General features: G+C 45.3%; 1 protein-coding gene across 2 annotated transcripts in view; it reads right to left on the bottom strand.

The window, feature by feature from the left end:
* The window catches only part of FHL2 (four and a half LIM domains 2), a 43,812-nt gene extending 40,210 nt beyond the window's left edge, over window positions 1-3,602 (bottom strand). Inside the window, exon 1 of one of the 2 annotated variants that reach the window (XM_014955841.1) lies at window positions 3,450-3,602. The gene's annotated coding sequence lies outside the window, so the exon portion shown is untranslated. The remainder of the gene's footprint in view (window positions 1-3,449) is intronic. The other variant, XM_014955842.1, reaches the window with a different exon arrangement.
* Between the last annotated feature and the right edge of the window lie 9,091 nt (window positions 3,603-12,693).

Genomic DNA, 12,693 nt, shown 5'->3' on the forward strand with positions numbered 1-12,693 from the left:
ATGAACATTGTTGAAACAGCCTGAGATTTATCAGCATGAAACTGTACTCACTGTGATATAAAGCCAAAGATAAAATATTGCAGCCAGTAATAATTCATCTCACTGAAAAACAACTGTGCCAGAGTGCCTGTGCTCTGGTTAGACAATACACAGCTGTAAAAAAATAAAGGAAAACTGGTAAGGAAAAATGTGATAATGCACTCTGGTGGTGCAAATCTACACAAGTTTGGCACTAATAAAACTAGGAGGAAAAGGAGGAGATCTCAGCTTTCCTAAAATCAGTGGATGTTTCTGAGGAAACTCCTATTGATTTCAGTGGGGCCAGGATTTCACCCCCAAGTCAGTCTTCAAATTCCCTTCCTTCTCTGGTTTTCTTCCTTGTAAAATGGCCTTTTACATTTTCTGCATTAAAGAAGTGTTTGAATGAGTCTGCCCCCTCCAAGCCTCTTGCCAGCTGCAATCAAAGGTCTGCCTTGTTCTGATGGCTTGCTGTTTGGAAGGGAAAAAGTAAAGTTATTCATCCATTAATCATATTTTCAAATGCTAGGTAAGAACAAAGTATTATTGTTGGAAAGGCTGCCTTTAGAATGGGCTCACTTTGGGAACAGGCTTTGGGTCTTTTTGTTTTATTTCACTTTTAAATTCAAATCCAGTGAAAAAACACTGCCTTAGTATGTATGTTCCTGCATTTTTTCAAACTAAAGATCTTTGGCCAACATATTTAAAAAAAACATAAAAAATGTTTTGCTGCACATGATTGGAATGCTGCTTCTACTTCTTGTTTTTAAGAGGGAATACTGTCAATACACCAGTGGCGATACTTTAACACTAGGTGCCCAATCAAAATGATTTTGTTATTTTTTATTGTTTTATCTTGAGGCTTGGATGACAGACAAAGAATTTGAGGACATGAGAAAGTTTCTAGTATGGGAAAAGTGAGACTACTCTATAAAAAATAATAGTTTTGAACATGATTTCTTTATTGCACAATTTACTGCGGGGGCACATCTGTTTAGATTAATAGCAAGATCTTGGAAAAAACAGACCAAGTGGAGCAGTGGGTCTGGCTACAGCAGCTGCCAGCTCCCACTGGTGGCCCGCTAAGGGTCAATGCTGCGTGCTCTGGTGGGACGTGCTACCTTTGGGTTCCTGCCACCTTACAGAACTTGTCTCACCAGTGCTGGGGAGAAGAAAATCAGAGCTCTGTGCAGATCTGAACAGAGCAGACCACAGTCTAGTGGCGAGACCATTGCTGCTGGAGAACAGAAGGATGTGCAGAGGCACCAGCTGCAGTTAAGCCTTCCAAGACAACCATGCAGGGATAGTAAGCCTCGAGATAAGACATCCATGTGTGCAGACAATTTGGTATTTTACATTCCTTTTTTCTTCCACTTAAGTTATGTGCTGTTCTTCACATAAAAAGTGGAGCAAGCTTGTTTCTAAGCATGTTGTCTCGACGTTATCTACACTGACAGTCATGGGTTCCCCACAGCTTAAGCCTGGAGAGCCCAGCTAGACGAGACATGTTAACTGAGGACATCCACCACAGGAGTGGGTCCCCATCCCAGGTGAGGTTGAACATATAGGAGCAGCCTCAAGAGGCTGTATATGTGCTCATAAATCTAACAGGTCCACAAGATGCTCCCAGGTGCTGAGACCCAGTCCACCACTGCTGCTCGGTTGTATAGGTGTTGTCTAGGGCTCTCCCACTTGAGCATGACTTAGGAGCAAACCCTGCCCCTGGGACATGTTTTGGAGTGGCTGCTTGGTTTCAGAGGCTAGCTAGGAGTGTGTAATGACCTAGGCATGGCTCCAGGGCCACATCTCTCATGGGAGCATTGCTGGGTGTATTGCATGTATGGCCATGACAGAGCTGGAGGGACAGCCCTGGGACTAGACCCAACTTCTCCATTTCCACTGGCCTGATCAGTACCTGATGTAAACATCCAGCTCTTTCAGTAAAGTATCAGGAAGAATTACTTTGCTGAAAGAGTGGTCAGGCACTGGAACAGCCTGCCCAGGGAGGTGGTTGAGTCACCGTCCCTGGGCCTGGGGTATTTAAGAAATATGTAGATGTGGCACTTCTGGGCATGCTCTAGTGGCCCAGATTGTGGGGGGTCTTTTGTGTGTGTATGGTTGGACTCACTGATCTCAGAGGTCCTTTCCAACCATGAAGATTCTGTGATTCTCTCAGCTAAAGCCAATGAATGTCCTGCAGGTTTGGATCAACTGAGGACCTACCATTTCGCCTCTGAAATCCTCACTTAGGAACTGAACCCAACCCCAAACAATTTGAAGCGGGCTGACTATTCCTACGAGCCTTGGGTTTGGGTCAGATCTAATGTGTCCTACTCCCCAGGGATGCCAAGGACCCAGGATCCTGCCAAAACCCGCGAAGCAATCATTGCTCAGCATTTTGAAAAAAAGCCTTCTTTCATTTAATTTCCTAAATAATGGAATAGTAAAGAAACTCTAGTGCAAAATGTGGTAGCTTTAGTTCTCAGGCTAAAAGCAAATTAATATACCTTACCTTTGTGTCGTACTTTGTGATCCTTACATCAAAAAGCCTCTCGCTATGAGAATGTTTATATTAAAAATGCATGTGTAAATGCATCCAAACAAATGTACACATATGCACAAACAATCTTATTTTTCCAAAGAGGTCTTCTTTTATTAGATTCATTTGAAAATTAATGCTCTCATGAGATGAGGTTAAAAGTAATTTAATGTAACAATAGCCTGATAATTGGCATTTGGCAGTTATTGCTAATGCTATTTTACAGGCTGTTTCTGATGAATTCCTGCTTTGACACCCAGTTATGTTTCAGTGCTTCACTTTCTTTTCCCTTTCCCCACAGCTGCTGTAATGCATAACAAGTAATTGTTTAAACATTAAATCAGCAAGCATCGCCTATAATTTGCCTTTCTTTCATGACCATTAGGAAATGGTCTGAAAGAGAAGCGAAAAAAGTAAAATGTTCCTTCTGTCCTTTTTTTTTTTCACTATCTATTCATTTTCCAAATATTCATCGTAAGGGAGAAAATGCTGATAGAGGGGAAAAAAACAAACCTAATCAAAAGCTTTCTGCCTGAAGTCATTCAGTTTGCTATTCAAACCAGGGAAGTGCCTATAGTTAGACATGGTTGTGTTCCTTGAGAACATGAAAACATGACAGCGTATTATTAGTGCAGAAACTAAAGAGCAGCTGTTAGTTAGCACCTGGTTCCCAACAGCGGACTGGAAATACAAAGAGAGGCACACTGTGTGTGCCCTGGCAGCAAGAAGAGAATAAACGTGTTAAAATCCACTCTTCTCCTGAGAAACAAGCGCTCCCCTCAGGATGCCTACACGGAGCCCTGAGAAATTGCCAGAGCCCTTTGCAAAGGGAAGATGAAAAGGAGAAAAGGGCCCAAAGGACAGTGAAAACCAAAATAAGTCACTGTCTTACCTTGCTGCAGCTCGGTGCTGCTTCTGCTTGTGAGCCTGCGAACGAGAGAGGACGGGGACAGACCCGCTGCTTTATTGGATTGCCCAAACTATGTGTTTAGTAATTAGACAGCTAGGCGTTCGTGCTTCAGACGAGCTATAAATATAATATCTCCAAAGTACCAGCCATCAGCAGGAGATAAGGACCGCGGCACCTCTGTGCTACCAGCCTTTTAAGGCATCATAGCTGGAGTGGCACGATGGAAAGGGGTGCCGCGCTCCCAAGCAGCCCTGGCCCTTTGCTCTGCTGCGTTTGGGAGTGTCTGATCTTAAAATACACTCACCTGCTGTAGGGAGGTCCCACGAGGGACCCCGAGGAGCTGGCATTATTTCAGGGTGTGAATTTTTGGCTGAGCTAGAAGCCATTTGAGTTTCTCAAGCAGATTATCTGTTGGGGCTCCGGGACTGAGCGAAACACCCTAGGGAAAGACGACTCCTCTGCGTATGTAACAAACTCCAACTCTCCTTCGCCTGTCTGTCTGTCCATCCCAGGTGTGCAGCCTTGTTGCAGCGGAGTCTGTGCCTCATGTCCTACCTTGTTTTACCCCTGCACAGCCTCGTGGTGGGGGGGGTAGTGCCACTGCTACCATTTCACAGCAAAAAAGACGGAGACTTCAGAGACTAGATTGAGGTCATGAAATAAATCCACATGGGCAGCAGGGCTACAGGTCAGGAGCAAGCTCTCTGCTCAGGGGTCCCTTCCCACTACCTTGCAGGTTTGATGCCAGGTGAAGAGGACACTCGTACATGGAAGGGACAAGGAACTAGAGGTGGAAAAAAGCTCTTCCAGCAGCTTTCCCTGGGCAGTGTCTCGCTGGCTCTGGAGGAAAACCTGTCTGAGGAAGGTTCGGTGCAGAGGTGGGGTTACAACCTGCCTGCCTCCTTGCCAAGGTTGGGTCCAGCTCTGCATTTCAATATACTTTTGCAGAGGAAGTTGCTGCAGAGACATGGCCCTTGATGGGAAGCTGAACTATTTTAAGATTATGTTTTTTAAGGGGAGGAAAAAGAAAATCTCTCTTTAAGACAGGGAGGTGAAGAGATGACATCGGGCAGCCTCCATGTGCAGGCAAATTACTCTCCTTTACACAGCAGCATACTTCTCTGAAGAAGTATCATGCTGTTGAACTGAGATTGCTTGTTGTTGCTTCTTCTGGCAGAGCAGGATTTGCTGAGGGATTCAGCTTCTTTGCTGGATTTATTACTTCCATGGTCCTAAAGAACCCCCATTCCCTTCATCACCGTCTTCTCTCTCTTGTCTTTGGAGTGTGGGTTGAGAAATAGTCTTTAGGAGATAGTGTCAACTCCCAGCTTGTCTCTGAGTAGTTCGTTTGGATAGCAAGCATGGGTCAAGCTGTGGAGACTGGATGCTAAAACAAATCATGTGCCAGGCTTTCTGACATGACAAACTGATTTATGGTTTGACATGGAGCCCAGTCAGGTTTTATGGTTTTAACTCCAATCCAATGAGAAGTTGGCATCTGAAGGGTTCATCCTAACATAAAAAAGCTCATAACAGCATGTCCTCTGTCCCTGCCAAGCAACATGATTTGACAGCCTGAGTCAAGTCTCTTAGAACAAATGACTTTCACACATCTCCTTTTGTCCATGCAGACAAGCACCGTGGATGAGGAGCATGGCCTAGAGACTTAGGTTAGGGAGGTAAGAGAAACGTGCCATGGATTCCTGATGAAAATATTGTTCATCCTAGAGTTAGCAGCCTTTTGCCACATGTTCCTTTAGCTACCGTGTAAACAGCCTTTTCTCATTTCCCAGAACAATAAACAGTTATGAAAAGCTGTGTAAGCAGCAAAAATGTGGTAGTTAGGACATATGTTTGGACAGCTCTGGAAAGCCTCAACCTTTTCATGTTAGCCAATTTTTTTGTTTGCATGACTCAAAGGTCCCGGTGATGTTGTAGAAACAATCTGGACAAAAGATGGCTCTCCCCAGCCCCAGTCCAGGCTGTAGTGGGTGCTAACGACATATTTAATCCCCAGGTGTCAGCCTGATTACAGAGAGCATTTGGATCTGGTGTGGACATCAAGCAACTGGGAACCAGCTTGGGGTAAGCGTGGACTCCTGACACATTCCATTTTACTACATGAGAAGGTGGATTACAGATCGGTTCACACAAACATTAGTACTTTTGTCTGAAAAAAAAAGCAAATGTCCTGTAAGGCTGATTGCCCCACACTGCCTCTTTAATGAAACTGTCCCACTTTCTTTTTGGGTATTGCTTTACTCTTTGATGAGGCTCACTGGGGAAAGGATGTATTCTTGAAAAAGGGTGCCATCAGAAGGCTACAGCATCAGTGACAGGTCTGGCTACTGGCCCTGATCCTGTCATTTCCTGCAGTCAGTACGAGCTGAGCTGCTCCCCTGAGACAGGCAGGGAAGTGCCCCCGACCCTGGGAACCACCACTTTTGAGATACAGAAGAGTGGCAGGCTAGTGATGGAGGAGAGGTACTCCTGTGGATGTTGGCTGGGAGCAGAGACATCTCCAGGTTTTATAGTGGCATTGGAATTTAGCCCGGTTAAAAAGAGGGTCAGGGGCTGAAGCTCTGTGGACGGTCTGCCATCTCCATGAATCTGTGACACCCACTGCTCCCACAACTAAGGCACAGGGAGGAGGCAAAGCAAGAATTTCATCCAGTTCTCTACTCCAGGGTAATGAGAAATGTGTGCTAGAAGAGCTGCTTTAGAATCTTAGAATCATTTAGGTTGTAGAAGACCTTTAAGATCTTTGAGTCTGACTGTGCTTTTGAAATGTGAAGGAAATGTTGCAAGCTTTAAAGCACAACCCCCTGTGGAAACCTTACCAAGGTCCTGGTACCCATTTGTTACACTGAGGTCAGAAGTTTTACCACTGATCCCTCACAATAAGGATTCTCCCCACCATTCACTGCAAGTCACAGAAGATGCTAGAGTGTGGGCATCCAAGAAGGATGCAAATCTTCTGGATAGCTTTAAAAAACAAAATCTCACCAGCTTCCTTTTCTAAAGAAAGAGCCTTACTGACAGATATTCATGGGAATCTGACCTGGCTGTCCTGATGTTTGTATTCCTCGTAGGTAACACAGGGATTATAAACTGTGTTATGATGTTGTTGAGCCTTTAATCTAATTTGGGGGATTTAGAGTTAGGTTCTGTACATAGGGTATTGACTGCCAGAGATTTAGCAGCAGAGCCAGAGGGGAAGAGGGACCCTGTGGAGATTTGCTGGTAGTCAATATTTTGCAAACACTTTGCACTCAGGCCCTCGCAGTGAGGAAGATGGGATTAACATTTGCTGCTATGAACCGGGGATTCAGCTGTGCTGGCAAACCATCAGCCTGCCTGCTTCTTCTCGCCCTTCACAGCCACAGGTCACACCAGTACCTTCCAAATAAGACATTTGCATATAAAACCCCAAACTCAACTGACCTTCACCTGGAGGAACAGCACTTGCAAACTCTGACCCCCATGCAAACCCAGGGGCACACAGGCTTTTGCCAGGAGGCCCACAGGGCATCAGAAGCATTGCACATCTTCGGGCCTTCCCATGCCTGTGAAAATGCTTTCCCCAGGCAGTGTTTGGGCTCCAACTGCAGTGGCCTTAGGGACACCAGTGACCTCCAGTCCCCCGGGAATGTAGGTACACCTGGAGGACCCCAACCTCAGCTTCCTCTGGGTGGGGTCCTGGTGGACCCCAGCCCCAGCTCCCTCCTCACTGCTACAATCATGCCCAGGCTCTGGCGCACAAATGAGGTGGAGATGTCTTCAGATGAAGCAATAAAATGTGTGTGATTTTCAAGGGCCCCATCTCTGCCCATCTTCCCCCCCTGCCCTGTGTTTTGAGCTGAGGTTCCAAGAAGATGTCATCGCTGCAAAGCTACACGCCGGCTTGAGGGCAGGCTGAAATGCTCGGAGCTCAGTGACCTCTACGTTTTCCATGGGCACTGTCATCAGTAGTTCATCTCACCTACTTTTTGCCATCAAAAGCTGGCATCTAGTGTAAGCCAGTTATCTGCGTGCTGTCTTTAGTGAGTGGAGGTGCCTGTCTCCCACTGCTGACTGCAGGGAGAGAGGAGATGACTCACAGCAGACAGCTAACTGCTGGTGACTGAAGTTATGTGAAATGTGCCTCACTCAACCGAGATGCCCTTGCTGTGTGTAGCTTGCCACAAAAATGCCTGTCTTGGGCCAGATGTAGGTTAGCCTAGCCCATTTTGTTGCCTCCAGAGATGGCCAGTAGTTGATGCCTGGGAATATATATTCCCCAGAACAATTTCCTCAATTGCCACAGGTTTTGGTTTGGGGATTCTCTGAGACAGAAGCAAATGATATTTAATGTCCTTGACAGATTTTTTCTCTTTTCTTTCCGTGAATTTCTCCAGCTGTTTCTGGAAACATACACTCAGGGTGTTTGGTCCCCCTTGATGCTCAGTCTCTGCAGCTTGCACGCCCCCAGGCCTGGGGGCTGGCAGAGGCTCACAGCAGAGGCAGGAGCTCTCCCTCCAGCACAAACAATACCACATTCAGAAAAATGGTGGAGATGAGCTTTAGTTTGAAAATTCAGCCACCCAACTCTAAACCCAAACTTTGCATGGAAAACCTAGGGAGCTTTCCCCTTTCTCCTCCCTCTCCATCCTCTGCCCCACTCACACTGAGGGAGTCCCTATATCTGAGAGGGTTTGCTTTGTAAATCCTGTGACACAGCACTGAAAAATGGGTAAAGAGAGGACTGGAGGAAGTTCTGGATATATTTTCAGAGTGCAAATAAGACTGGAAAAGCAGAATCACTTTTTGTTCACTCCTCCGTTTATCTGCCCAGCAAATGTTACAGCTCACAAAAGGCCACTGCTCTTTGCAGCTGCTTCATGGCCCCACCTCTGCCCTTTCCCATTTTGGCTGAAATACTCGTTCACTCCACTGTTGCTGTTGTTTTTGGATCATGCTAAGACTTCTTCAGTCCAAAACTAAATCTACCCTCATAATCCACCAAACCAAGTCCTGACAAAGCTTCACTTAACAACAAGCTGAGATATACCTATATGTGGGTTGCAATGACAAAGGGATCCAGGTGATTACCTGAGTTCAAAGCAGATGGGAGAAGCAATCCCAGTAACAGCGAATTTCAGTACCCCGTTAGCACCCTTACCTGCCTGTTTGAACTAATGTCCCCACCACACTGTACCTAACTCCACCACTGAGTACGAGTGCACTGCAAAAGAAGCTTTCCTTTTAGAAGAAAGGTCTTTTTTAAAGAGATAACTGTTATCTGAGAGAAGTACAGTGCTGTGAATCCAGCAGTGAGAACCAGGAATTGCCTCCAGTAAAGTTAAGCAAGCAAGAGCCCAGTCTGCTTTGCCTACCCCCAAGTACGAGGGTGCTTGGACGGATAAGGAGTTTCAGCCTAAGCAGTTTTATTTTGCAATGCATAAGATGGCTGAAGCAGAGTTTTGTAATAGAAGCTGTAGATTGCCTTAAGCATAGGTGTAATCACCCGCCCGCTCATAATAAGTAATAATAATCCCAGCTCTGGTATTAATTCATTGTGTGACCTTGGACATGACACTGACATCCACGTTATCAAACCTGGCAAGTGCATGCAAATCCTACTGAAGGACAGAGGAGCTGCAAGTGCCAAGCACTTGAAAAAAAAATCAAATTGAGCTCCCTGGGGCTCAGGTTTCCCACTTACAGGGGAAACTATGAGACAGATCATTGCTGAGAACAGGATCTGAAAAATACACTGAGATCACAAAAAAACCCCAGCCCTTAAAGGACTAAGAATTTCCCAGACCTCCACAGTCATTAGAAGGATCCTGCTGGCAGGACCACATTTCCCAGCAAAAAGCCCCAAGACTGGCTGTGATAGCCCTTTCCCTACATCTTCTGCCTCAGGGTTCATGCTGGGTGTGGGGGGGGAAACATAGTCTCAAACAGAGCTGGTCCAGCACCTCAAAATCGTTCTGTCCGCATGCACTACATCGCAATCAATGGGATGTATTAAGTAGGACTTGAGTTGCAAAACTAATATGACATTATACTACCTTCAAAGTCGCTTCCCCAAACGGCGCAGAAATAGAAACTAGGATAATGCAGTTGGCAGTGGTGATAAATCTAAAATCTTCCACAAAACGTTCAAGCCTTGTAACGTCTCTGCGCACCGTGGGACAGGGCAGTGGCCCCCCTGTTTGGCACTGTCTTGGTGTAAGCCTGGTGGCTCAGGTTAGCCTGCTGAAGGCCATCGTGTGCAATTTGAAACAAACCCAGCAGTGTTAAAAAGTTATGTTTATAAAGAGCAGCTGTTGGCGTTATGGTGTATATCCCTCCCCTGGAGACATAATCAGCTGTGTAACTGGTAACTCAATCTTTGCTAGCAGTTTGTTGCTTTGCTGATAGAAGTGCAGCCCAGGGCCACCAGATACCTTCTAGGCCATTTAGCACAATGTGAAAAATTTCACTGGGAGCTTAGATTAGCCTGGATGCAAGTGCCAAAATTAATGTCAAACCTGACACCTACTGTTTCCCCTTACCCAGAACCTGTGCATGACTAAGATGGTCCTCAAATGTCTGTTTCCTCTCTTCGTTGAGTCACTGCTTTGCCTCTATGCTCATACATGACATGAAAAGATAAATATAATATAATAGCATAATATATTTTAATATATTAATACCTTATCTGTTTCAGTGATGCCTTTTGTGAGAGCTCACAGTGGTTTTTCTGCTGGCTGAAAAAAATCTATGTGCATTAAAACTGGCACCCTAATTTTATGGCCAAGTTCAACAGAGAACATGACATTTATCAGGAGGACAGCTCTTTACGGTACCTCAGTTAAACAACAGACCTACTTCTATCATCCTCAGAGATACTCAGATTTTTCAAATACAATTCAAAGACAAATAGTCAGTTCTATGGCCACGCATTAAGTTGAAAGTCTTGACAGACATGTTTAGCCATTAAGTTGTCGAAGTGTAGCAAGCAAAACCAAAGCACGCTGAACAAGCAAGCGACAGGTCTTTGCTATGTATGTTTTGTCAGCTGAGACTAGCTAAATTGTTAGTTACACACTGATTGAAATACACAAAAAGCTCTCTGATTTTTTAGATTGTTGGGAAAAGACACAGCAACTTTCTCATGCTTTAAAAAGATACACTTACATACAATATAACTGAAGGATCGGGAGATTAGAGCCTTTATCATGCAAAATCTGCATCCTGACGATGAATTTACTGATCTTTTTCTAGTTGCCACCTGTATGCCTCATAAAACCACCATCCAATGTGATACTAGACCACCTTGGCATTGCCATAATTTTCTTTGCATTTTTTTTTCTGTGTTCCATCATCTCTTCTCCTCTCGGCTGTTAGGCTTGGCATGCTGTCTCTCTCTCCTGCTTCCTTTCTGCCCCAGGCACCTGCGGTGTCAGCAGCGTGGCCTGCCAACCTCCTCTCTCTACTCAAGCCATGAAACCCGCAAGCTAATCCTCTCAATCTCTGCCTCCTTAGCATCCTTGCCACCGCTTCTTTCCCCTCAAGGATGAGCAGGTGTTCCATCAAAAAACACCTGCAGTTTTTCCCCTTCACCTCATTCCCCCTGTCTCCCCATTTAACTTCAGCTCCCTGTGGCACGTGAGTCCTCTTCGGTTGCAGCTGACAAATGTCCTCGCGCTATTCTGCATTCATCAAGCCCCACACAAGCGTGCGCGTCTGGCACTGTTTTGGCAGGGCACCCCAAACCAAGACGAGAGCTGAAGCCATCTGTTGCAGCTGTTGTTTTAGGGCTCCTCAGTGATGTTGGAGCATGCCCCTGCCTTGCAAGCAGGAGTCTTGCGGAAAGCAGTTCCAATCGATAAATCACCCGGACACGCAAGGTATGCCCAGCACCAGCGATAAGGGCAGCTGCCGAGCGTAACCCAAGCATCTCTTGGAAAACACTCCTGTAAACAAATCTGCCATTTAATTTTTGGGCATGAGCATTAAAATATTCTGGAGAGCACCCTGCCAAGATGGAGAGGAGAGGTTCACACCTCTCTTTGATCTGTGGTTGCGCTAAACTTGGCTCCTGCTCAGCAGACAGCAGTGCTTCTTTCTATCTTTTAGGAAGAATGTGCTTCTTTGCAAGGGTGTATCAAGAAGAAGGTGTTTTTCTGAGTCCCTGCATGAGCTGTGGGCATCACCCATGGTTTGCAATTGAGCTTGGGCCTGAAGAGGTTCAGTAGCTCCCAAACTTAAAGGAGTATAAAGCAAAGGCTTCCCGGCATTGAAGAGTCTAGAACAAAGGGAGATGAAGGAGAAGTTGTTATCTCCACCTTGCACGCTGAAATGCTTTTAGGGCATTCAACTCCATGCATCATCACAACAAATCCTAAAATGACACCAGACCCCGGACCTGTGGGATCTCTGGCTTTGGATCCTGCTTTGGTCCTGATCTATCTTTGTGTACAGGAAGGGATTCAGATCAAATTTTTAGAAAAATAAATATCAAACTGTATAGAAACACAATAATTTCATTAACAGAATCTAATAGGCTGGAGAGGTCATATCTTAAAAAAAAAAAAAAAAAAGGAAAACACAGGGGTGCAAAAGAAGTAGGGAAATAAGCACCAAACCCCTAGAATCACTGTTCCTGACTGCTGAAAGCCCTCATCTGAATTGTCCCCACTCTGGAATATATTTGCCTCCATCCCTGACTACATGAAACAAAGAATGAAGATCTTGTTGCAGTCTTTCCCTGATATCACCTGCCAATGTGCAGTACCCAACAGACTGGACTAACTGTTTCCTAAAGGCTCAAAGAGCATTTCATTTTAAATACCAATGTCTACTTTCCCAGATGCTTCATAACCTCTGGCTAAGCTCATCCTCTGTCAACCCACCTGGTAAAGCTCCCCCAACTCCTTACCAACCTTCTGTGCCTATTTCTCTTTGCTGTGCTCCACAAATAAGTCTAGGTACAATGCTGTTGCTCACACATAGACTTCTAGCATTGTATGAGCCCTCCTAGGGTACCTGAGATGACCCCATGGTGCTGCTGTGGCACAGAACAGATGGGAGAAGTTCAATAGTCAGAGGCTAGGCAGGACACAGCAGGGGCATCACTGGTAGTGACTGACACATGCTTACACACTTGAATCTTCCGTTTTCTATATTTTCCTTCAGCTATTAATAAAAATATTCATATATTGATAAAATATTAATACATTTCTATTTTAATTAA

This window comes from Calidris pugnax, unplaced genomic scaffold (genome assembly GCF_001431845.1).
Source record: "Calidris pugnax isolate Ruff unplaced genomic scaffold, ASM143184v1 scaffold277, whole genome shotgun sequence".
Classification (NCBI taxonomy): Eukaryota; Metazoa; Chordata; class Aves; order Charadriiformes; family Scolopacidae; genus Calidris; species Calidris pugnax.